We start from the raw sequence: 26,371 nt of genomic DNA, 5'->3' as shown, positions 1-26,371 counted from the left end.
ACAAAGGGGCAGGAAGGAGTGGGGTATGGGAGTGGAGGGAAAGACTGGGGTTTTTTTTTCAGCAGCAGTGACTGCTTAAGGTGTTGGTGAAATTACATCCCTGGAGGCCTGGTACTGCGGTTGAGCCCTAGAAAATGAGACATACCAAATTTCCAGAGCATATTTGCATGAAGCTTGAAGAGGAAAGGCAGTGGATTTCTCTGTTTTACATTTTGTTCACTGACTTCTTCCAAAGGGTAACTTGACCCAATTACCCCTCTCTGGCAATCCCAGATTTTGCCTCCTATTAAAATCACCCTGTGGTTTAGTAAGGAGTGTGTAAATGAATCACCTTGTCAAGCAAGTGGAAAAAAATAGACTGACTTTCACTTTTTGAAATACATCTGACCTGTTTGTTTGCTAGATATTTGTTTTAAAACATAATAGCTGTTATTACTGCTGAGACAAACACAATACGATGCCCAAACCTAAGCTAGGTTCTCTGTCAATTTTGCATTTTTAAGTTCCAGTTACCCAGGCTGTCTGTTTTCAGTTCCAAATCATCACAATCCAACCAGATTTAACTTCTCAAGAAATGCTGGATTTACTTGAAAGAACTTTGCAGATATTAAGAGGTTGTTGGATGTGTTTTAGTGTTGGCTGTAATGGCTGAAGTTTAAAGGCTTGGATTTTAGATTACACAAGACTAAGGAGTGTAGAGCCAAAAATGGAAAAGCTGGGCTGATGATGTGAATGTAGCCCACGCATCAGCTGCAGAGCTGAGTACACAGTCGTGCTTTTCCTTAAAAATAGCCCCGATAAGCTACCCTACAAAGAGTTGTCATGACTTGACTGAGGAGACAGCAGAGGGTAGGAATGAGGTGACGGGGTTGGAAAAGGAATGGGTTAACAGCTGGACCCCTGCAAGAAATGTCTGTATGGCTGTAACCTGCAGGAATGTCCCCTGCAGTTGGAAAGAGAGAATAAGTGGTGACATGGAGGATATGAGCAGAAGCAGTGATACACCAACCCTGCCACCAAACACCATGTTCAGGGAAACCTCACACCAGCCATGGCCTTGTTTACAAGTATTCAGGATAACTACTTTTCTATTCATGCTTGGGAAAAAAACTCAGGTTGCCACATTACAACCTCTTTAGTGCAATTCAGTGAAAAGTTCAGCATAAAAATGCAACCAACTACAGTAGCCTTTTTCTGCTTATATGTTTTGTTGGTTTATTTCCTCTGATACTGAATATTTTTTTACTTTTTATGCACATTTATAAAGCTCTTTGTTATTTGCTTTATGTCGATTTCAGTATACTGGTTTAACATGTAGGTATTTTTTTGTCATACCTATCCTTGGATGTGAAAATAAATTGAGCTTCTGCTGCCATTCCTGCAGGACACTGAAATTTGCTATCCATATGCATGTATACAAAAGCAGCTTCAGTGTTCATGGGGGAAAAAAAAAGTCAAGAAAAAAGATGAAGAAAATTAATTTTAAAATTTAAGTTCACTTTAGATTTGTAATTTTTTTCCTGCAGTAATCATGCTTCTGCATTTCCTTGCTCTAATTAATCTGCTCCATTAATTAAATGTGTGTGTTTTCAAATTAACCCTTAGAATCACAGACTAGATGAGTTCAGGGTAATTTAAAGATGGATTTTATGAGATTCAGAGCTATAGATATCACTAAATGACATGCAAAAAATTATTATAAGCCAATTAAGCCCAAATTCAAAGTATTCATTCCATGAGCAGACCTCACCCTTAACATCAGCTTGAGCCAGGCTGGCCATGTACACAGATTTTTAGCATGCTATAAAATATTTTTAGGAACAGACCATCTTTGGGCAAGGTCCACTATCTTAAAAGAAGCAAGAACAGAAGAATTTTTTTACTAAACAAAGAAATATCAAATGTTAGGCTCATATTACCACGTTACTAATGATAATGATGGAAGTAATACTGCATGGTATTAGGGCTATTTAGAAAGCATATCCTCAAAACAGGTTGCTGGTTTCCTTCAACAAAGCTGTTAGATTCCTTCAGACTCTGCCTATCCTAAAGAATTTAGCTGTGCCGTACTGTCTGCTGCCAAGCACTTCTACTCCCTGTCCTCTGTGGAACTGAGGACACCAGGTCTATACAGTAGCCTCTTTGTACAACAAAAGGCTTATTTTTGGAAGGCTATGCCTGTGGGGCAATGCTGAGCACTGCTTGCCAAGTAAGGTGCCATGATGCTGTGGTGCCCAAGTTCTTATTTGTACCAGCTCCTGATTGTTTCATTGCCTTGTAGTGCTCTGATCCTGACTGAAGTTTTGTGTGTTCTCAGCAGCAGTGTGCTGGCCTGCCTTTTTTCCAGTGCTTTTTTTTAAGTGCTCTTAGACTGTCCATTCAGATGTTCTAGTGGAGGCCAAACAACTTCCAGCAGAGCTTTTGCCTGGATCACTCTGAACCTGAGTGTTTGACACATGACTGAGACCACTGTTGCTCCTGAGCAGTTACCTTCTAGCTAACCAGACAGCAGCCAAAGCAGTGGCTCTTTTTTCAGTCGTCTAAACCAATCTTGCTGCTGCAGCCCTTCTTTTGCACTAGTGCTGACATTCGTCTGAGCTGTTCCGTTAAGCTAATCCAGCAGAAAATAAATTCAATAAAAAATAGTTTTCTGCCATGTAAGGCGTATCTCTATTACCTTTCATATCTGTCACCACTACGTTTGTTTAGCTTGTGTTTACAATCCCCTTCTCTATTATTCTTCCTGTATGAAAAAGTTATTTGCTTGCTGTAAAGTACAAGTTATGTTAGTGGCTCTCCAGAGGGAATTGCACAGAATTTCTTCACCTTGCCTAATGGCTATAAATTGAAGTTGACTTTTTTTGTTTATGTCTGTGCCTGCATACATGTTTGTTTGATTTTGATTATGTACTTATAGGTTTGTGTCCTTAAATCTCTTAGTACATTAAAACTGCATCAATTTGCACTGCCCATTTCAAATCTCACCTTTTTTTAATCTAAATTGTAGTTTGATACTATAAAGATATAAAAGTACACAAAATTTGTATTAATTAAAAGTTTAGCTATTCAAAATGAGGGCAAAAGCTATTGCATTTTGATTTGGTTGAGTTTTTTAATACAAGCTCAGAACATAATTTGAGAATAACTCCCATATTTTGCAAGCATGGGGCAATAACATACGAATATCCCACTGACACCTGAAGATTTAGAACCATATTATTCAAGACTGTTATACTTTAGGGATTTTAGTACTTTGTGTCATGCATGCTGCTGAAATAAAGGCATGTTACACCTATGTAATTTCATCACCTTGTCATTTAGACTGGACCATAACATAACCTGAGATGATGCAGGCAGGGGAAATAAAACACACCACTCATTTAACTAATTCACATGCTACATGCTGAAAAATGTTGTTACTCCTGTTGAATAACGCCGTCATGCCCATTTCTATTAAGGCTTCACAGCTTAGTCTTTGGAAGTCGCTAGTGATGCTGAAAATGATGAAGAATGATGATAATACTGTATGCGTTAAACTGTGAGTCTCTCTGTCCTCTCTCAATCTCTTCCACTATTGCTTTCACTCACATATGGTGTTGTAAGGCAATTAATGTGAACTGAGTTTATTCATTTTGCTCATCCCAAAAGTATGAAGTTTCATGCATGTAAGCCAAACTTATTGTCTCATATACTGTAGTCCTGTTTACCCATGTTTGGAAATTTCAGAGAGCTCACCAGAAGAAAATAGATAGAGTTTTTCCATTGCACAATGGATCAGGCACAATGTTAGACCAATACTGCATTTGTCACAAAGAGAACCTGTGTTCCATTTTAGTATCTTTGTTAGTTTAAAGACCCGAAGTCCCTCAGGGAGTGTCACAAATCCATGTCCCTTTGTGCTAGATATTTGTATTTCTATCTCTGATTTAGTAGACAGATGTGAAAAAGCATGTGAAGCCAGATAACTCCCTAGTAACTACACAGCTGCAGATGTTAAAGAGAGCAAGTTATTCTGGCTAAGGTCAGTATTAATTTATGCTCAAAACTTTCCTTCCAGTCATGCCATTTTTTGATGGTATAATATAACTTACTGTTATTTTGGGCTGATCCCTCCCACATTGATTAAACTGCTTCCCCATCTGTGGCCTCTTCTAGCATAAAGTTGTAAAGCATTCAGAACCCAGTATTTGCTTTTCCTGGGCAAGGGGAGTAGTCTTAAGTCACAGACAAAAGCAACAGTAGGTTAAAAAAGTCTCAAGACAGCAGAATTTCAAGGCTTTATGATATCTCACATCTACAAGAGTTTGCAAAAACAGTTTCTTCTCTACTTTCATCTTATTATTTCTGCTCAGAAAGGCAACAAAATCAACAGGAAAAAGTCCTGGTTTGCTTTTGTCACTGGCCAAATTCTGAATGTTCACGTCTTTTTTCCCCCTCCCTTTGCTCTGTCTAAAACTCTTACCAAATTTCCACTCTACTATGACCCCACGTTTGGCAGAACCACAAGTTGAACTCCGTATAATATAAACAGATAGTACAAAATAAAGTGCTGCTTTATAGTCAATTGGCATTAGCTAGTGGTCATTCATGATAGGGTAACATGGTTGCCTAATGCTTTAAAATTTGATGTGGATTGGGTAACCATGCAGTTTTAAAAGCTATTTTAAAACTATAAACAGACTTCATTTAGCTTGGACAACTGCCTTTCGCATAAAGGAGAACATTAGTTTTAATTTTTTAAAGTATATTCTAAAAGATTCTCGGTTATCAAAGGTCATTCAGAAGTCTTAAAGCCTCTTCTGACATCCCTCTGAGTTCAGTAGGAGTCTTTCCACTTTTTTTCAAACACCAGTGGATGTTGAAAAAGAACAAGCAGCTGGCCTTTGATAGGAGGTCTTCAAGCATGGGATGGTACATTGCAGGCACATGTCTTCTTACTGTCAACCAGCCAACAAAGTTATGGAGCTGCCCTAACTTGGCACTTCTAGCGGTTCTTACTGGTTTCAGCTCAGCACCATGCTAATGAAGCTGAAGGGCTTTAGGTCAGCTTGGAGCATGAGTAGGAGCAAATTGTCATCTGAACAAAATATGTTGTTTAGATATACCTACAACAGATTGCCCAGTGCCAAATGAATCTATCACATTAAGACAGCATCCCAGCAAATTATCTTACTGGCTCAGGGAGTAGAGCAAGGGGAATTCATGTGTAACGGAATTGACCATCCCCCTGTTCTCAGCACTGGTGAGGCTGCACCTCGAAATGCTGTGTTGAGATTTGGGCCCCTCACTACAAGAAAGACACTGAGGTGCTAGAGCATGTCCAGAGATGGGCAACGGGGCTGGACAAGGGTCTGGAACACAAATGTTATGAGAAGTGGCTGAGGCAACTGGGGTTGTTTAGCCTGGAGAAAAGGAGATTCAGGGGGAGCTTATCACTCTCTGCAACTACCTGAAAGGAGGTTGTTGCGAGGTTGGTGTCAGTCTCTCCTCCCAAGTAACAAGTGACAGGATGAGAGGAAATGGCCTCAAGTTGCACCAGGGGAGGCTTAGATTGGATATTAGGAAAAATTTCTTGACCAAAAGGGTTGTCAAGCATTGAACAGGCTGCCCAGGGAAGATGTTGAATCACCATCCCTGGAGATACTTCAAAAACACATAGATGTGGTGCTTAGGGACGTGGTTTAGTGGTGGACTTGGCAGTGCTGGGTTAACAGTTGGACTTGATGATCTTAAAGGTCTTTTCCAACCTAAGTGATTCTAGTCTGGAAAAGGATTGCAAAAGAAATGTCATAAGCTATTCAAGCAGGCTGAGAAGGGTACCAATACTGCAATTGTTCTTGGTATTTTTTCATAGAAATTAATTATTCCTTGAGGAAGACACCTGTCTGTGTTGCCTATGTCCTGACTCTTCTCTGACGTGGTACAGAACTACCAGGTTCCTCACTGGAGAATCTCAGTATTGACGTATGAACATGACTGGGGACAGACTTTTAGTAGGGCCTGTAGCCTACTAAAAATAAGACAAGGGGTAATGGTTTTAAACTAAAAGCGAGTAGATTGGGTAGATTCAGACTAGATACAAGGAAGACGTTTTACAATGAGAGCGGTGAACTGGAACAGGTTGCCCAGAGAGGTTGTAGATGCCCCATCCCTGGAAACGTTCAAGGTCAGGCTGGACAGAGCTTTGAGCAACCTAATCCACTTGAAGATGTCCCTGCTTATTGCAAGGGGGGTGGACTAGATGACCCTTAAAGGTCCCTTCAAGCCCAAACTATTCTATGACTATAATTCTGTGACTTGTGTCACAACACACTGTATTGTGGTGTTCATGTGTGGTTTTGGAAACAGTTATTTTATTTCTGCTACTTAGAATTTTGCCTGCAGGTTTTCCTCCATATGCACAAAGGTTCAGTGTTTGCACATAAGGCAGTGCAAGAGGACTTTTTTCTTCCTTGTAGCCACTTGCACCGGAAAGTAAAAGAAAAAGTCATAGGATAAATGTACTGTCTCAGGAGGAAAAAAAAAAGAAGCAAGCTTGCTTTTGCAAAATTCAGAGCTAGGCACAAAATATAAGTAGACTATTATCTTTTATAATTCAGAGAGTATGGTTATTTTGGTTTGGGTCATTAATACACAAACTCCAAGTATTTACTTTTTTTTTTGAAATTAAAAATTTCACCCCTGGAAAAGCAGGGGAAAGATAGCATAGCTCTAAAATTGAGATATCTTGCAATTCTGAAGGATCTGATCTCTATAAAAGTCACTGGAACAATTCCCATTGATTCCCACTGAATTAGAGTCAGGTCTTAAGAAACACCAACTTTAGTTAGCTTAACTTTTAAATATTCCCTTGATAGGAAGCTGTCATGTGGTGGGTGTTGAGCAAATAGTAAATAAAAGTTGCTGAAGTACAAATGGCTTGAATGACAATCATGCTCTTGGTCTCCAAGCCTTCTAGACCAGGGACCTGGCCAAAGCCATGGCTCCCTCTCAGCTAACGTGCCTGTGTTTCTCTCCCTGTAGTGAAAGACAAAGTGGGATGCTGATGAATGCATATGTCTCACCCTGTTACGAGGCTGTAATGTAGCTGGGATGCACGTGCAGGAGGAGTCTGGGGGTATTCTGGGTGCTCAAGTTAAGGTATAGTTACTGTGATCTTTAGAAACAATAAACTAGCAAGTTAACTGAGTAGGTTTAGTATAGTTGTAGCCTTTTGCATTCTTTGGATTTTGTTGTTTAAACTAGTACTTTTGCTATTAGATACACTTTTAAGACACTCACTAGGTCCTCCTCAGTTTTATTAGTGTGTCTTTACTGCTTATGCCAGCGGTTCCGTTCTATTCTTAGAGGTGTTACTTTGTCAATATAGACTGCCCCTTAAAATCACTCTTGTTTATTGCCTACAGCATACATGTAATATCCATCTCTGGTAATTTGCAGATGGTCTCTCGGAAATGCTGTCAAAATTCCAGGAAGGCTTCAGGATGGTCCCCCTTACTTGTTGGATATAGTGTTCAATGGTGACCCCATTTCATAAATGCTTGCCACATTTTTTCAGCTGTGCACCTGCTCTGGAAAGAAATCTGAAGTGGAGCCTAATGTTCCCTTCACAAGACAGAGCATGCTAACCCCAGGTGCAGTATCTCACTAGGCAAGCAGAGAGTCAGCAGCAGAAATTCCAGTTACCATGTTTTGTAGATGCCAGATGTTAAGCTTCAGCTCTCTAGCACTAAACTGCAATGTGCCGTGAATCTCATGCCAGAATTAAGGTTGCCTGTTCGTAGTATAGACATGTCTTTCATGTCTGAAATTATGTCTAAGGAAGAACCAGAGATAAGACAGATATTGGCAAAGGGAGAGAGGAGAAGGGAATTTCTACATTTATTAGTCATGTTATTGAAGAAAGAGGAAAGATTTTATCATGTCTGTCTTGCTGAAAGCAAGGCTCTGGGTTTACAAGATCTGCTGGTAACAGTGCGTAACCAAGTCTACTTTCATACATCTTAATGCTAGAAGGCTAACATCGCTTTCCTTACAATAAAGAGGAAGAGCGTTCTGTCAAGGTGTTTGCTGCGTGTATGCCTCTATGTGTGACCAATAGGTGAGAATTAAGCTGGCATTTGTTCTAACCATTAATAAAATGTGAGTGGGGGAACACAGCACTAATTTGAACAGGGATGGGAGGAAAGCTGTGTAATGCACACTCCGCTGTCCCAGCCCAGTAAAAGGGCTGAAGTCCTCCTGGCTATCCACTGCTTGGTAAATGTGTACCTGGTGATTAAAGTATTTCTCATGAATGAAATAAAGACTAATGATGTGAAGGGAACTACAATATTTCTATTTATGGCAAGCCCTTTAAGAAAAAAAAACCCCTGATGTGTTAACTAATAAGCTTCATTGTTTTACTGGTGAGAAGAGCATGGTCCCTTTAAAAGCCTTAGACTCCTTTTAGAAATGTTGTTGCTGAGCTCTGCCCCACCTCTGCATAAGCAACACCTGCATACCTGCAGGGTACTTTCTTCTTGATAGCTTGTATACCTTGATAATATATGTTAGTGGAGTGGTCTAGATTTGTGACGTTTAGCCATACATTTCATTAATGCAATGATCTAACATTTGCCAGATACCCAGTGATGTAATAACTTACAGTGCTTCTAATACTCTTTTTGCAGCATTTACATTCTTGGTAGCCACGGGGCTGATGAGTTTTAAAAGGAAAAAAAAAAGACACATCCTCCTCCAAAACACACTCAAATGGCAAATCCTAGTAAGAAGAATACAAAACGATTCCAGATCACTTGGCACTGTGGGAGCTGCATGCAGCAGCCTTCTGAGCAAACTGACAGCGTTTCAAAGCAGTTTCTCAGTGTTGACTGACTGCTTATGACATATGTTAAGCTGAACTGGGGGTATGTGCAATTGCTCTGGATACAGAAATGTGTAACATGTCCAGGAATCCTCAAAGTACAGATCCTGTGGGGTCTGAGGAAGCCTGATGGATTTTAAGGAGGAGTGAGGCATTTGGGAGTGAGACAATATTCAAGGCTTCCACAAATCGTTCTTCACCGAGCTGTAAATATGTATGTGTTTCTCTAAAAAAAAATCATTAACTTGCAGAAAAAAACGTAGAGGATGATGTTCTTTGCCTCTTTGACATGCTTTACAGGTTCAAAGAGCAAATGCAGTATTTTGCTGTACATTTCTAGGGTGTATAACACAACGCAATTCCAGTCCTGATTACAATTAAAAGATAGTGTAGACACAATCAAAAATTATCATAGATAAGCCCCAGTAGGAAAGATGAGACAAGGGCCTGGCAAACCACTGGCTGACCTACTCTGTCGCTCCTTATTTTGTTCTCAGTTATTCATCATAGAGCTAATTAGTGGCATATTGTAGAACTGAGGTCATTAAGAGTTAGAACTCTTTGCATCTTCTCCAGCTAATTTTAAAATTAACTATAGTGTTTTGGTACATTTCCTTTTTATGGGCAATGCCACTGTATTCAAACCCCTCTTGCTCTTTATCTTGGCATTTGCATATTGTCACTGCCATTAGTAGGGCTTCCTTTCAATAGCGCAATGGCTGGAGAGTTCCCAGTGTAGACATGCTGCTGTGCTTTTTCCTGAACTATAGTCTGCCTGGAGTAGGTTGGAGCAGTATGCAGATTCTGCCCTGCACGCTTCCATCAAAACGACCTCGCTTGTGTGTAGACTGAGAACTGAGCTGCACTAGAGAAAACTTCCAGGATGGCAAACAGCTCTGGAAAATCAAATTAGCTTTAAAGAGAAACACACAGCATTTAGCTGGCTCTGCATTGGTAGCAAGCATTTTACAATCACTAGATCATGACAACTGCACCATGCAGGGATAATTGTCTGTTATAAATGGCACTGTAGTAAGGAGACCAGTGATCTGTCTTTAACACGATTATACACCACAAATCAACGATAAGGCAGGCATTGCTTCTCTGATTCACTTTCATCAAAGATGAATGACCATAAGGCAAAGAAAAACAAAAATTAAAACAAAATACATAACGTGTGGATGCTTTACAGCCTAAAAAAATCTAGAATTTATTTTGTAGACTGATAGACTGATACATCTGAACAATACAATCATAGAGAGAATGTGAGGTTTATAAATTCATTTTGGCCTTAGCATTCACCCTGCAGCATCCTGCACCACACAGCATGCAGGAGGTGTTACACTGCAAGTGAGACAGGAGAGCAGACTCCTGACCACTTGCCGTTACTAGAATCCTCATGAGCACATTCCTCTTGAGCCAGTGGTGTCCTTTGAGTGTCCTGGCTAAATTTCAGTTTGATTAGTTACATTCTGACTACTTAATTTCCTAAGAAGCTTGTAATTGTCTTTAATTATATGAGGATAAAAATCTGCATGTTTTTGTGGAGCATAGTAGTTACAGATACAACTCTACATGCATACTGTGTTTTGCAAGCAAAGGAAAAGGCACAGGATTTGAACCAAGGAGCTTAAAATCAACATGAGGGTGAAACCACATTAGAACAGCATCTGGGGAAATGAGTTGAGGTAAAGGTTGCTAAGTGGGAGTGTGAATGGATGGGAAATGTGAATGTAAAGGAAAAAGAATGTATCTGTGAAGTGATAGTTTATAGAATTTGCTTTATTTTGCATATGTCTTGCTAAAAAGTTCTCATGATGTTTGCAGTCTTAACTGAGTTTAAACTTCTTACTTTTGGTGCCCTAGCACTGAAAAGCTTTAAAATGGGCTAGCAGGTTGTATCAGGATCACAGAAACCAAACAAGCTCCTTTTCTCCATTTATGCTGCCTCTGAAAATGCCATGTCCATAAGCAAAGAATGATTTATTTAATTAATCGCAAGGCATGACTGTAATTTTATTTCTAATCTGAAAAATGAGAAATATGGTTCCAGCAGTACAGTGCCCCTTTTACATGACAGACCAGGAACCTGTTTTGTGTATGTCAGACATCTGGGAATCTAGTCTTAAACTGGGAGAGTGCCTTAGCAGTTTTGTTAGCTGAATCCTAAATCCGAATCCTAAACGGTTTCTTACAGCATCTGTGTTTTCCCTAGAGTGTATCTCATCTGAAAACTGACCAAGCTTGACCTATTTTGTTCAAAAATTGATGAGATCACAGTGCAGGCCTGTCTAACTGCAGGCCATAAATTGTTGTAATCCTCCATCTGGTCACTCTCTGTCAAGTGTATGCTTTGCTTAACCAGGGTGATAGAGCCTATCTGTGCTGTCTTCTAGGTGCTGAAGGCCTTAGGCACATGAGCAGGGTGGGGTAGCTGTAGGGTTCCCCAGGCTGTAGGGTTTAGGTACTGTACAACTGGATTTTGCAGAAGCTGGACCAACTGTGCATTGATGGTAAGGCCACTTTCAGAGTGCAGGTTTTCAGCTAGAGTAAAGCTAGAGTAAGGCATGGCTGTCTCTTGCCATTTGCAGTTTTCTGGGGGCCTTCTGTGCTGATGTCTGTTTGATCCTTGTCTGTAAAGATTATACTTTTAGGCAGCCAGATAAAATGCTTTACACTGAAAACTGCTTTATACCTAATTGTCTGAAGAGGCAAATGGGTACCTTAATTTTGCTTTTATGTTTAAAGGGCCATTGACTGGGGTATTTAGAAATCTGTTTTCCCAAGTGTTGGTAAGCCATGTAGTCCTTTCCCTTCTCTCTGACATCTCCAACAACAGCAGACCCACTGGATATGCATAGCATGCTTTAGTCCTTTACATTATTAGTAGACTGAGATCATCACTTGTAATTCAGGTTGCCCAGTACTACCTACATTGAGATTATGTTGCTTTTATGTGTTTAGAACTTCATCAAACATTAATTGCCCTTGGGTGTTTGCTTCAGGCAGAATATGTGTAGAAAATATCAGCGAAACAGTTCAAGTAGTTCTGAAAACAGGTTAAAGAATAACAAATTGATTTTTTTTTGTAAGGCTGTCCACTTAGGAAGAGAGATGAAATTTGGCAGGGAAAGGAAAGACGAATTTTGTGTCAAGAGATAAGCTATAAGCTGTAAGCCAGGCTTATTTTTGCATCTAAAAATTGCAAAAACATTTTTTATAATGGCTAGCTGCACCATGAACCTGGGGACAAAACAAAATCACTCTCCATTATTTGACCACTATTTGTTCTGTTCACTGAATCAGGGGTCTGCAGGAAGGAACATATATAAGCACACAATTAAAGACAGGTACCAGGATGCACCCAAACTGAATACTTAACTAAGATTATACCATATACTAATTTTGATCAGTCATGACTTTTAAGCATTTAACTCATTTTTTTTTAATGTGTGATTTTTACTTATAGTGAGGATTTAGAGATGTGATTTGTGCAATAGCATATAAGTGTAGAGGGGGTTGCTTTTAAAGCTGCTCAAACTTGTCAAAATTTTGGCTATTTTTTCTAAAGCAAGAAAATAGTAGAGTTTAAAATTGATTTAAATGCTCTTGTCATGTGGGCAACCTTTTTCAACACTTTGTGTGACCACCAGGATGTTTGAAACCTACAAGGTAATTTCCTCCTGAAAGTACAAATGGAAACTAATACAATACATGTACATTTATTACCAGGGCTATCTGTTACTGAGAATGCACTAAGAACCCGTTGTCTTGGGATGACTAATTAAACACTGATTTACTTGCTCTCCAGAGTTCAGTTGCTTCCACACCCTAAGCAAAGAGCAAATGAAAATCCTGGAATTGGAGAATATATGAAAGAAAAACCATGGGAACACAGGCATACCCGGTGCCCAGGTATCAGCTTCTTTAAGCCAGCTGAGCACAAATCTGCCTTTTGAAGAGTCAATTAATTTTTGGTGGGATCCTTGTGATTCTTTGGCCTCTGTTGGTTCATGAACAGCAGAAGGGCAACAGGTTTTTTGCTTTTTACCGTATAATGCAGTGTTCAACAGCTGCCTTTTCTAATATGCAGTGATCACAACAACTCACTAAGTTCCTCAGTCCTGTCATGCTTTCTTCTAGTCTTCTGTTACTCAGTGGTGATCCCTGCTCCTATGCTTACCATAGCTCTTCTAAAACTGCTTGCAGTTGTACTCAAAATGAAAGTATTTTTCCTTAGTTTAAAAAAAACCTCGCTAAGTCTACCACAGTTTTATGACCACTTTAAACTGGATGAAGCCAACGACACTATCAAAAAGGTAAGTTTTGCCCTTTTTCCCACCTCAGTCCTGCCCATACATAAGATCAGCACAAGGATTTGGACAACCATACAATGAACCAGATCAGGGAACTGATCCAAATTAAAAATGAGTTTGGCCTCTGAAACACTTGTTTTCCCCAAGGAGATCAGTTCCCTAGGCCTGTTCATTTCATGGCTCCACCAACTGTGCCAGCAGCACAAAGGGGGTGGGTGACATGGGGCTAGGGATGAGCAGCCGTTGTGGAGGAGGAAGGGTGGGACTGGTTTACTACTGACAGCTTACTGAACTCAGGCAATGTGACTTAGGCTTGCATCAGTTTGGAAAATTGAAAAGACATTTCTAAATTACTCACAATAAGTACTATTTACACAGGGAATAAAAATAAGACATGGTGCCTTTTTCTTTTATATTTTTAATCATTATATAAAATGGGCTGAGTATTTTGTCAAAAAATATCAACAAGATGTGGAAGTAAAGGGATGCATTTAGATGCCATACGTGTGCTTTTGTTAGTCTTCCAACGTGCAACATAGTTGTGTCCTCTTCGGATATAAAGGAAGAGATAGAGCCCTGTATCCAGACTCTTACCATGGATTGCCTAGCTTTCATCTGTCACTACAATCCAGTCCTACCCCAAGGCCTCTTTAGCCCGTGGATGCTAGTGCAACTGCCTGACCGTGACACTCCCTAGCCCCACATGGCAAGCTGTGACACACAGCCACTCGCATGGCACCAGTTCCTAGTGTAATGGTTGTACAGACAGTTCAACTGAGTGACCAAGTAGTAAGAGCTCAGGCTTGCCAAACCACCTTTGATTTCTTTTCTCATAGAGTTATTAGCTTTAATTTTGTATCTGCCACCTGTCTGAATAAATTTTAATATATCATTCTCTGGTGGATTTTGCAACAAGATGTAACTGGGACAAGGACTGTAAGAACTTGAAAACAGTAATTAAAATGGGAGATAAGATTAATCTTAGCAGTGTCTTCCAAGAAACCAATGACAGAGCTAGGTTATTCCAGTTATGGAAATCTTTTTAAGCTGAGTGACTGAAGAGATATTTAATTTTAAAAGAACCAATAATGTTTGGTTACATGGAGTCCATTATCTCTTGCTGAAGTGATAGCCAGGAGAAAGTGAAACTACCTTCAAAAGCCTCTACATGGGCACAGGCAGATGCAATTTTATTCTCTAGAAAGTACACTACTGGTGCATTGCAGTGGGCAGGAATACTGTGCTTCGTGGCAGCACGTGATTAGCTGTCAAAACAGGGTGCAATGTAATATTGCTGGAGCAAAGTCCTTATGTCAAAGTCTATAGATCAAACAACCAGTAAAGGAGATAAGGGAGTGCCCTGCTTAGTATTTTGTTTTGGTCCAAACCTTTTGAATTCATAACTTCTAATAAGGACCTTGGCAGCTTTAGCTGGGTACATTAATCTTGGGAAAGTAATGAATTTTGGTCTAAATCCCATCATCTCAATGGTGGAAAAGATGAATGACTACTCAATCTGATCAAAGACCTTTCTGATATCTGCAGATAGATTTACAGCAGAAGCCTTATTTAAGGTAACAGAGGGAAATACATGTAATAACCTTGTAAAATTATCAGTTCCGCTTTTATTCTATATAAATCCCACTTAATCATGATGGGCCAGTTTAGGAAGAATTTCTAAGAGTGAAATGGGTTCTTTGTTCTTTTGCTTATGAGAGTGAGTCAGGAAACTAAGGCAGGTCCCAAGTAGACATTTAACTCTACAGAGGCAAACTCATGAAGGATTCATTCTAGAAAATGGCCAGACACACCAAAGCAGGCGTATAGAGAGAGCTCTCATGTCACAAGTTCTGTCTTCAAGTCCTTTCACAACTTAGTTCTTCTGTCTGTATAACCTTCACAGTGCCAGCTCAAAGCTTCTCTTCAGTGAGGGAAAATTGAATCTTGGCGCTCAAGGCCGAGGACAGATCAATTTCTGGCATAAAACACCTTGCTTTGCCTTCTGGTGGGGGTTGCAGAAATCCCTATTGTGAGGAGGGCACTAGAACAGCTCCTCCAAGCACCACCCTCCTTAAAAAGCTCAAGGTAACACCACCCCACTAATTCTGTATCCCCATTAAAGTGCTGGTGGTTGGTTTCTGTGCTCAGCCTGCCTTGGGCAGGTGCTTGGGGCTGCTGAGGCTGCTGTGCCTCTGCTACTGGACAGCAGGGGAGTTGGAAAGCAGAGAGGTGAAAGGGAAGGACAGCAGCCCCAACAATCCCTTACCCCAGCTGCCCATGGCTACCAGCAGAGAGCTTGGCAGCGCAGGTGGGCAGTAAAGAAAGCAGACAGGAGGGCCACTAGGCCCTCTTTAATGGGGACAGGGTGTCAGCTGAGCAGTTCTGCTGATGCTGTCATTTTGCTGCCCCATTCAGTCTGCCCTTGGAGGCCACAGCTCAGTCAGCCCTGATGGGTACGCTGTACAACTCCTGCTGTGGTGCAGGACTGAAGTATTTTAACTAGCTCAAACCCAAGTGCTTGTCTCGACAGTGGAAATCAGCTATGAACTCTGTGCTACTGTGGTTAGATGGATCCTTTTATCCACATGGGTTTAGAAAACCATATGCAGCTCTGCCCAATTATGATGGACTCCTAAAAATACTCCTCACCTTCTCCCACATGCTGTCTTCTCCCTGAGGCATCTTTCCTGAACAGATTTGTGTAGTTGCTAAACAGTCTGCGTAACCTATTGTAATAATGCTGAGGTGGGAGGATTGTTTAATACCTCAACTATTCAAAGAAGAAGCAGAAAAACCATGAAGGATGGGTGTTGATAAATTCTACCAGCCAGCCCAGGAAAGAAGGAAATAATGAAATCCAGTATCCTTAGAAATCTGTTATTCTTCTTGACAGAACTGCCTCTTCTGTCTGAAAATACTGTTGGTATTTTCCCACACTAGGGCAACACAGTAATGGTGAAAAAGAAAATTACTCCAGTGTTTTTAATGTAAATAATAAGTTGTGTTTGATACAATTTAGTTATCATGAAACAGGCAGAAATCTGGTGTACATAAAGGTGAAGCAAAGTTACTGAGTTTGGAGCTAAACTGTCTCCAGAAGGCACTCTCTATCCCTGGAACCTCTTGAATAAGCCAGATGAAGCCTGGCTGAGGTTAACAAGAAATACTAAATCATAATCTGCATATAAACTCTGATTTTAGAGGAAAATTGAAAACTAATAGTATTAGTAACAGTATTAGTAGCAGTATTTCTTAAATATTTGTTATATAATATAATAGTACCAAATACGCAGCATGACGAATATCTTTTAGCATTCTGCCTTCTGATAAGCTGTTTCTGACACACAGATTTTAAAGGTGATTAGGCAGGTGCTTGATGAGACGTTAAAAAGTGTCTATGAGATTAAAGTTTCCTTTGAGAATCTTTTTAGGAGTTTATCTGCTTAAGTGCCCCGACTACATTAAAATTCAGGTTCACAGGCCTTATGACTGATGGTATCATTGGATTGTACATCTAATCTGATCAAAGGTCAGGCTGTTTACAGAAGGGATGGTTCTTTTCTTTCTTCGTTGCCCCAGCCTCATGGCCTGTTTTCCTTACACCAGTCTGAATGATCATGTAGTTGCAGAGTAAAAAGAGAAAAAACAAAGTTCTCTGTGGCCTCTTGAAATAGCACAGTTATTTAGCCCAATGCAGAGGAGAAACACTATTGCAGGAGTAGCATCAAGCTAGATACCCAGGTGTATGTGCCCCTCTGCTCTCCTTTTTTAAGTTTCCTCATGTTATTCAGAAAAGCTAGGCAGATGCTAATGACGTTTAATTAGGGTATATTCAAAGCAGCCAATGGAGTTAGAAGTGGTGGATGTACAATTAAGACACTGCTGATACTACTCACACAGAGTAAGGGGTTTGGACAGTTAGCTCTGAGCTGAACATCCTAAAGTGGGTGGCAGGCTTGAAGTTTTGGCTGGGCTGTGTACCAAAAGAGCCCAGGCAGGGAAGCCTCGTGGCAGATTTTACCATGGCGCACTCACTGTTTCTGCTTGCCCTCTGATCTTCTCACACAACTGATCTGTCTGAAGCTAGTTCTAACCAGCTCTCTCCAGAACAACTGTTCTGGTTATTAAACATCAGCAAAAGGCCATACTAGGTTGTTTCATAGCCCTTTTTAGGTAAAGGAGCATATCAATGTGATCATCCCCAAGCCTCAGTCTAAGTAGAAAATAATTTAATTTTCTCATGCCGAAGCAACCCAACCAGTCAACCCTAACAACAACAAAAGCAGTAAAAACATGGTTCTAACAAGACACCTGACAAACTGCAGCGCTTTCCTAATTACCTTCTTGTCATATCTATTTAGTGTGAATCATGCACTGAATAGACAGGTACTCAGACAACGAAGATCCAGCGGATGGAGCCTGCTGCCTGCCCCAGTCCTGCCAAGTCAGCCTGCAGAGCAGAGCAGAGCAGACCTTGGGCACACGTAAGGCCTCTTCCACGTATTTGTCTGAGACTGGATCACTGAGACTGCCACACTCTGGGGGTAGGTACTGCTGCTGCATCCACCACTCTAGACCCAGGACACTTGGCCCTGATGTAAGCACTACCACAGTACAAAAACCAGTAGCAGTGTCAGGTTTCTTCTATACCTTGCTCGCAAGTATCTTCATCACATTGAGAAAATTTAGAGACATTTTTGTCTTGAGATAAACCTTTTCCAGTTAATGTCTGCAGCCCAGTGCTGCATTGTATCTGTGTTTGACTGCACATTACAAATAAAAGTTTACTTGCTAACTGTAATTATATACAGTACAACCACAGGATGCAAGTTAAAGCTGATTACCAACGTTCACTGATCTTGAATCAAGTACGGGTCAAAACTTAAGTAGTAAAAGTCTAATTTTATTCCAGCCTTGATCAATATTAAAATCAAATTCCCATCAATATTGTGTCATCATTCTGTGCAGGAGTTCTTCACTACGCTTCTATTGTAACATGCCACCTAACATCAGTACAATTTACCTGTTTGCAAGTGACATAGTATTTACATGACAAAGAAATGGAGGAATTTTAGATTGTGAAGTTAGAAGTGCTGATAACCTCACAGCCATAAAACTGGGTACTTTTTACTGCTGCTGTCATGCTCCTTCTGTGACCTTGGGCAATCCATTCCAGTTCTGTGTTCTCAGACTCGTCATGCACCTGGGTGGGCCAGTGGGTAAGTCCAGGACTTACCACTTATTACCGTTCAACTGGTAAAACTCTCAGGGCCTTTAACTTCTCTGGGCCTCAGTTTTTTTATGTTTTAAAATAAGGTTAATACCATACCTAGGACTTCATATACATGTGAAAACTTACTGGTGTAAGTATAGAGATGTAATTATGCCAGTGTAGGTGTATCGTAATATTTTGCCATGTAGAAACATCCTGCACTTGTTACTTCATATCTCCTTCCAGGAATGATGACTGAGTAAAAGCCAAAGCATTTGTTAAAGAATCAGTTCCAGTTCAGTCCTACTTGCGCCATCCTCATCTGACTACTACAGTAAAGATTGCTGTAAGCTCCTCAAGCGGGCTGCAAGCTTTCAGCTAGCTCGGCTTTTGAGCAGACGCTGGCAGATTCAGATGGAGTTCAGGTTCATTTCAGAGGGCTATAGGGGTGAGACTTCACTACTATAGGTATGATTGCACAAGAAGCGTCATGTGCTTATTAATAGGTTTACTTGCATAAATCGGGAGTAACTGCAGCAGCACCTATGGCCGCATGTGAAGTACCTGGGGATGAAGAGCGGTCTGTGATTGTTAGGTGTTATAGCAATTACTTCAATATTAAGAATAGGTTCAGTCAGGGACAGAGCCACCTGTAAGCAAGCAGCAGGATGAAATCCAGTTCAATCAGAGCGTTACAGAATTAACTTTAATTGCAAGTCTCGTTGTATTTGGAGCTTTCCTGAAAGCCCCAGCTGCCCGGAGCATCTCGCCCGCGCTCCAGCGGCTACATAGGCGCCTTTGAATCCTCCGCCAGCCTCGAGGGCAAACGTGGCCGAGGCTGGGCCCTGGGGGCCGAGACCGCGGGCCGGGCCGGGCCAGGACAGGGAATAACGCCCCCCGAGCGCCGGGCCGCGCTCCCGCTGCCAGGGCCGCGCCCGCGGGGCGGCCGCTTGGCGGCGGCGGGCGCAGCGCTCCTAGCGGGGCCCGGTGACCCAGCCGGCGCGGCGGGGGCGGTAATTTGGAGAGGATCCCTTGCCGGGCCGGTGCGTGTGTGTGTGCGTGTGTCGGTGCGCAGCGCGCTGGCAGCGGGGCGAGCGCGGCTGGGCGGCTCCGACTGCCTGACGCCAGCCAGACCAGATCAATCCAGGCGCGGAGGCAGCGCGGGCGCGGGGCTGCCCGGCGGCGGCGCGGAGCCCCCGCCTGCCCCGGCCGCCCCCTCACCGCCCGGCAGCCGGTAACAACTTCGCGTCTCCTCGTCGCTCCCCGCCGGGCGGCCGCGCCTCCGCCGCCCTCCCCCTTCCTCCCCCCCTCCCCACCCCCGCTCGCCCGGGTGGTCCCCGGCTCCGGCGCAGCGTGCGGGGAACCCCGCGCCGGACCGGGCCGGGGGGAGCGGCTCCTCCGCGCCGCGAAGGCAGCGCAGCTCCGCTCTCCTCCTCTCCTCCCCGGCATGATGGCGTCCCTCCGGCAGCCCGGGGGAGACCCGGAGCCGCTTCCCCGCCGGCCGCTCCCGGCTCGAAGTTTGTGGGTAGGTGCCGCGTCGGGCCCGGCGGGAGGGAGCGCCCTTCCCCGGCGGGCAGCCGCCCTCCTCCTCGGCGAGCCCTGCGCCGCAGCCGCCGCCCGGCCCCGATCCCGGCCCCGGCCCCATTGTGCACCCCGCGGGGGGACGCGGCGCAGCCCCGGCCCGACGGGGCGAGCCCGCCTTTGTGTTTGCGGGGAGAAGCCTTTCGCCTCCTGCCTCGGCCGATCCCTGTCCCTGGCCGCTGCATGTCTTAGGGTGCTTCCCCCCTTCCTTTCTTTCCGCAGCCCCCTTCCCCTCCTCCTTTTTTTTTTTTTTTTTTTTTTTTTTTTTTTAAATGACAAATTGTGCTTGGAGGTCAAGGAAAGTTCACTTTTTTTTTTTTTTTTTTCCCTCGTCTCTGGTAGAAGGTTTGGATGTGTGAGATTTTCCCCTCCTCGGTGTCGTTTCTTCGTAGGCTCGGGCTCTACAGCCAAATAATTTTATCCTGAGTATAGATCTTTAAAGCTTATTACAGTTTACTGGTGTGGAAATATACAGTCATGCATTTAAAAGGATCTGGGCCAAATTCTGAGTTTTGTTTTGTTTTGTTTTTTTCTGTGTTATAAACTCAAGTCAGTGGGAGTTCTGACTGAGGAAGGCTTGCTGTGCTTGCTCTTTTGTTAGTAGATCAATCCGAAGGAGATATGTGGTCTGACCTTACAGTTTGCTTTGACGGTATCTGAATAATTAGAGCTTATTCCAAAAAATAATCATTATTTTGGTGTATTTTTGGGAAAAAATTATGCTCACTGCATCTAGAAAAGGTAACAGTTTTATTTGGGGAAGGAGAAGTAATGTTAGATCCAGGTGGGGAGGAGTAAAAGTAGATGTGTATTTCCCGTACAAGCAAATGGAAGAGATCATTGTGTGAAACATGTCAGTGTTTAATGGATGTCAGCGTTTAAAAACATGGCATCTTGAAACTAATGCGCTTAGGAAAAAGCTGTATTTCAGACATGTCACGGCTGAGAGTTCAAATCTCTTTTGCACGCAGAGAAGAATTCAAAAAACTTTTAACACCCTCCCACACGCGCGCCCCCCCCCCCCCCCCCCTTCCTTCAGTTATATGTGTTTTTAAGCAGCACTCAAGAATAAGACTAATAACTGAAGCTAACCTAGCTCGCAGAGACCACTTTTCTTTGCAGGCGTGTGTCTGTAATTCTGCTGGTCTTCATGTGGCTGTGTGCACCTTGTCCTGTCAAACAATAGGAGCAAATCATGTGAGGGAACCTGAGGTGTTAACATTGACTTAATTTTTTTTTCTTTCACTTGTCTGTAGTTATCCTGCTGAATAATGGGAGATGGGTTTGTTAGTTGCAGCTGATTAATACTCGTTTTATTTTCTGATTGAACCACAGAATACTGCTATAAACCTTTTTAGAGATTCTCATTGGATTTTCGTGCAAGTTTTGAGTGCTTGCTGTGACTGTGCTGGAAGAGCATCAGTATGAAAATGAAAAATAGCTAGCCCTTTTTGAAGTTCTTGTTCTGGTCTTAGTAATGAAATCTTGCAGTTTACTTCAGACTGTAAGTAGGTGCTTGAGAGAAATCTCCCTTGTTTTGGGTGATCCAGAAGCCTTCCACAGCTACCAGAGAGGATCAGTTCAAGGTATGATCAGGTTACCCTAAGGGTAGAGATTTGTCCTTGCTTTGGTTTTGACCCCATCAACCATTGGGTATGTAATCAAATACATTTTTTCCTACTTTGTCCTGTTTAGCTTGCCTTTTTGTATACCCTTGAAGATGTGATGATCCAATACATTTGAGAAAAGTGACTGAATGGACGTCTTTCTGTATAAATATTAACTATCAAATCAAATGTCTGAAAGCTGATGAGTTTTTGCTTTTCCTTTGTAGTTTGAAGACAGAATTGAACGTAAAGAAAACCAATACAAAGGTTACTAAAAGTGCTTGTGTTTCTGAATACTGGGAAATTGTTCAGATTAAATTATGAGTTTCTTTGCTTGGTATAAAGATTTAAATTTAAAAAAAAAAAGAAGGGGTTGTGACTTTTTTAAAAAAAACTGAATCATGATCGCACTGCATATCGCATATAGCCAGTGTTCTGTTCTATGAAGCCCAAGCTGTGTGTGTAAAATAAAAGCTCATTTGAGTAGTCTTACAAGCCTAATGGAGGCATCATCTCTGCTTTATAAATAATGTAAGTTGTGTATAATGTGGAGTCCCCAGAGACTGCAGAGAAAGCATCATTAACCAGCCTTTTCAACCTGCTGGAGATCTTAAATTGATTTACAGCACTGAACTGGTGCAAAATGATACATCAGGATGACACAGGGTCAACCTGTAAAAGTCTATGATGTGAGCCCGTTAGTTCAGTCATCATAATTAAACCATATTATGAGGGCAGCAAAGCAAGTGTCTGTGACATGTCCCATTGTGCTTCAGATATGAGTGGTTTAAGAATCAAATAAAGAGAGCACAGTGTTTTATTATTTAAGTTATGCAAAGAGTAGTTGAAATTAAAGCTTGTGGCCCTGTGAAGAGTAAATGCTGAACAATTTAGGTTGACTCTTAACCTCTTTCCTGCAGTCATTTGCAACTGAAACAGATGAAGGCATGTGCAGCTTGGAGGTGTGTGTGTGTGGGAAATGTTAGTGAGTGAATATCTCTGAATTCTATATATCCTTTTTCAAGCCTCAAAGTCAGCTAGATTTTACCTGCAGACTGTGTTGTCAGGTATCAAGGGGACGATCAGGTAAACAAGCCAATTGTTTGGGCTTTTTTTTACCTAGTGTTTTTATCCAGCTAAAGTTTGTAACTGCTAGTTGAAATGTTCCTCTGGATCTGAGTTCTTTTATAAGACAGAGCATTTTAGTCATATCTTGAACTATATAACCAAACTTATTTTAGAACAGACTGTAATTTTGAATATTGGCATAGGTCACTCTTCCTAGTGAAGGCAACTGTGGCTTCAGATCCATATTTCTGCTCTAAGTAGCTTAGAAATTAGCATGCAACAGACAGTAAAACCTTTATTATATACTGAATGTCTTAGGTCTTGCTGTTTCTGCTGAGAAAATCACTATGAAGTGTTTTGGGAAAATCCTGATTTTTCTTCTTTCTGCTAGCCAGCATGCTGCTTGGTGATTTGAGAGTTTTGTATTAGTGGTTAAACCAACTCCTCATACCTGAATTGGTGTGAACTCTGCACTACATATTGATCTTTTCCCAGCCAGGAAAGAAATATCTCTTATTTTTAGTCACAAATGTAACTAAAAAAAAAATAATTATGAAGGATACAAGAGAAGCAGAGAAAATAAATCTTTGTGGTGAGAGATCCGTTAAGTCCTGTGCTTTAGCTAAGGTGCTTCCTGAGTGGCAGATGAAAGAATTAAAGCTTGCTTTTGGGTACAGTGTCTTCCAGACTGTGGCTATGGAGCTCTCTTCTGCTGTGTCAGTGCAGATGAATAAATGAAACCACCCTATTGAAGAGAGAACCATAATATCTGTGAAAATGAAAATCAGATTTAACAAATTACTTTATGGTTAATGAAGTGATTGTACTGGTGTTTGTTTTGTGGTTCAGTGTTCTGCCCCGCACCCCCCTCCCCCTTAAAATTTCTGCTTCAGGTTTTGATGACGAACTCACCCAGTTGTGCTTTCAGAGTGGGGAAAGGTGTTCTGCCAATAAAAACTTCACTTCTTTCCCTCTAGTAGCTGCAGACTAGTACTCTTCCACTGGCCTTTCTTCTGTGTTACAGCAGTGTCTCAAAAAAGTGAATAATTTAATAATGATAATTATTAAATTTAATAATTTAATGATGATAAGCAGTTCCTAGAAGTTTACCTTTGAAGTTTACTGAACAGAAAATTTGAGTTTAAAACATAAACACCCAATTGGCAAGTGTGGCTTGAAATGCTAGTGACTTAAAGACTAATCTGCACAGGCATCTTGCCCTTCTCTAGCTCTTTTGCTCAAGCTATGATGGTGTAGCGGTAGAAGAGCGTAGGGAATTTTTATGTTATAACAGGTGTTTTTGGTTGGGATGGGAAAGTTGTTATTTTAAATTGGTAGTTTTTTAATTGATAGAGTTGTATCCCTGTAGGCTGTTGTGTAACTATTTCCAGTAGAATGTTGCTATTCTTCAAGATTTAAAATAACTAGAGAAAATGCTAGATTGGGCTTTTGTGAAGGGCTTTGCAGAGGGTAGATTCGGGGGTGAGGACAAGGACACTCTTGGCTGCTAATGGCTGCCACAAAGATCCCTATCCTCCTCCTGAGACAAATGTTAATTTGCATTACAGAAGCTTTTCGGCTTTATGTGTATTTGAGTGGGGGACTCGTTGTTTTTTAACAGGATAGAGAAGCCAAACATTTCATAAAATAGGCTAATTTCAAGGAATTTAAGGCATTTTCCAGAATAAACCCAGATCGTACAAGATCTCTCCCTACTTCGGTTTCGTGCCTGCATGTATTGGCTTTGGAAGTGCCTCACAGTTGAATAGGAACAGAGATCGAGCACGCTACTTATACTAATTAGACTGTGAGGTCAAGTATTCAGTGCACGTAAGGCTAAACTCTGCCGAGTTATGTAGATGGATCCATTCTCTTTTTTTTTTTTTTTTTTTTTTTTTTTGAAGGAGGGAGGATGTGTCAGGTTCTGTGGTACTGGGATTGCTGTGGTGGAAGTGTTGCACAGCTGTGTGACCACAGTGCTGCCTCCTGATACCTTACTGTGTGTGACACAGCTGCTGGGTTGAGCTGTCATTAAATTACGAAGTGTTTTCTGCCAAGCATGGATTCCTTTACTCCGTTGTACTCTTCTTGTGAGTGCTGTGTCTTGGGAGACTGCGTAAAAGCTGAGTTCAGATCAAGAGTTGAAGGCTGGCTTGGTTTTTTTCCCCTCCAGACTTGCCAGTGCAGGGAACCTGACCAGTACAGCTCTTCTGGACACTTGCACAATTCAGTCATTCTAACGTAGCTCAGTAATTGTTCTAGTCTATATGTTACTTGTATTTCAGTACGGGGTAGCCACTTGGGAGAATGTTATTAGAATAGATGTCACCAGTCTTTCTCATTTTGTTCTTCCCCCACCCTTTCTCTAGCATGCACAGGCGAAGTCTGGAGTACAAGGAGGAAAACAAATTATTTTTAAGCATGCCTTTATATAAGTCATTATATTTAGGCACTGTTCAAAGCAGTATCATCCAAAGGCAACTATTATGTTGTCTTGGCATGTAAGCAAATCATTAATGTGGCTCACCAGTGATTTCTGAGGCATTATTTCGTATTTCTGTGCTTATAAAGGGAACTCTCTTTCCAACATGGCAGCAGATGAAACTAAATCAGTCAGTATAATAGACAGTGTGAATTATAGTACTTAATGGTATTCCAATGTATTTAACTTGCAAGTTTTTTGGCATTAAAATGCCAATCCACATCAAAGTATTCTATGGGCTATCAATGCACTATTGCGTAACTTGGAAATAAGACATCCATTAGCGAAATTTTACAGCGTTGAAGTGATTGTAGACAGAATCGCAAGACTTTTCACTGTCTTATTCGTTCTGTCCCCAGCATGGGTGTAAGAATCATGTCTACCCTCCAGCTTCAACTGATGGACCTTCTTTCCATACATGGAGCTATTGTTCAAGGGGAAGCTGAAAATGTATCCTGTATCCTTTTAATACAGTTTTTGTGCATGAGTAGAAGCTGGATTTCAGGATTTACAGCATTACAGAGTTTCTTGTACAGAAGTTGCAAGACTGATGTACAAATGTTTAAAAACTTGTCTGTGTAGATGAAGGCAAAAAAGCAAGTGTGCAGAGAGAGCTAACGCTTGACACTTACATAGCAGGTCAAAGCAGAGAATCCTTTATATTCAGATTGCTTGGGGTGTGCAGTGACCATAGTTGATCATACTTTTGCTTGCTTTTCTTCCTCACTTTGTTTAGTATCAGGAATTGGTATCTCATTCTTACGTGTTTACATGAAACACTGATTTACTGAGGATATTTTCCTTCTGATTTTAAGCATTTTAAGGCATTGACAATAATAGCAGCATTCTGTCTGGCATAGTGTGATGACACCTGGGCATGAGACTCTTAAAGATACCTTATTCTTGTACTGCTGTGTATGTAGGATGTAAATAACTTATTCACATTTGATAGGAATGTTGTATGTGCATGTGCACATATGAATGCCTAAAATAACATCCACTGCTGTTGAAAGTTTAATTATTTGAATCAGATAAAGGTAGACTAAACCTATATATAGTTGAGAAGAGCCTGTAAATTTATCAAGGTGTGTGTATGTAATAACTATTTATATATAAATACTTAGATGCTGCTTAAAGGCTTAAAAGCATTAAATCAGTTTTGGTTAAAGATAAAGTAAATAACTGGAGAATCATGTTGCAACAAATTGTGGCTTCCACTTAAATGGGTTTCTAAGGATG

General features: G+C 41.4%; 1 protein-coding gene across 3 annotated transcripts in view; it reads left to right on the top strand.

Annotated features, from left to right (window-relative positions):
• The first annotated feature begins 19,419 nt into the window (after positions 1-19,419).
• Positions 19,420-26,371, top strand: part of SMAD1 (SMAD family member 1) — a 48,825-nt gene continuing 41,873 nt past the window's right edge. The window contains exon 1 of one of the 3 annotated variants that reach the window (XM_056361890.1): positions 19,420-19,437. The gene's annotated coding sequence lies outside the window, so the exon portion shown is untranslated. The other 2 variants (XM_056361879.1, XM_056361884.1) reach the window with 2 other exon arrangements.

Source organism: Falco biarmicus, chromosome 1 (assembly GCF_023638135.1).
Source record: "Falco biarmicus isolate bFalBia1 chromosome 1, bFalBia1.pri, whole genome shotgun sequence".
Lineage (NCBI taxonomy): Eukaryota > Metazoa > Chordata > Aves > Falconiformes > Falconidae > Falco > Falco biarmicus.
The sequence above is the reverse complement of the archived record's forward strand: the minus strand, read 5'-3'. Positions and strand labels throughout refer to the sequence as shown.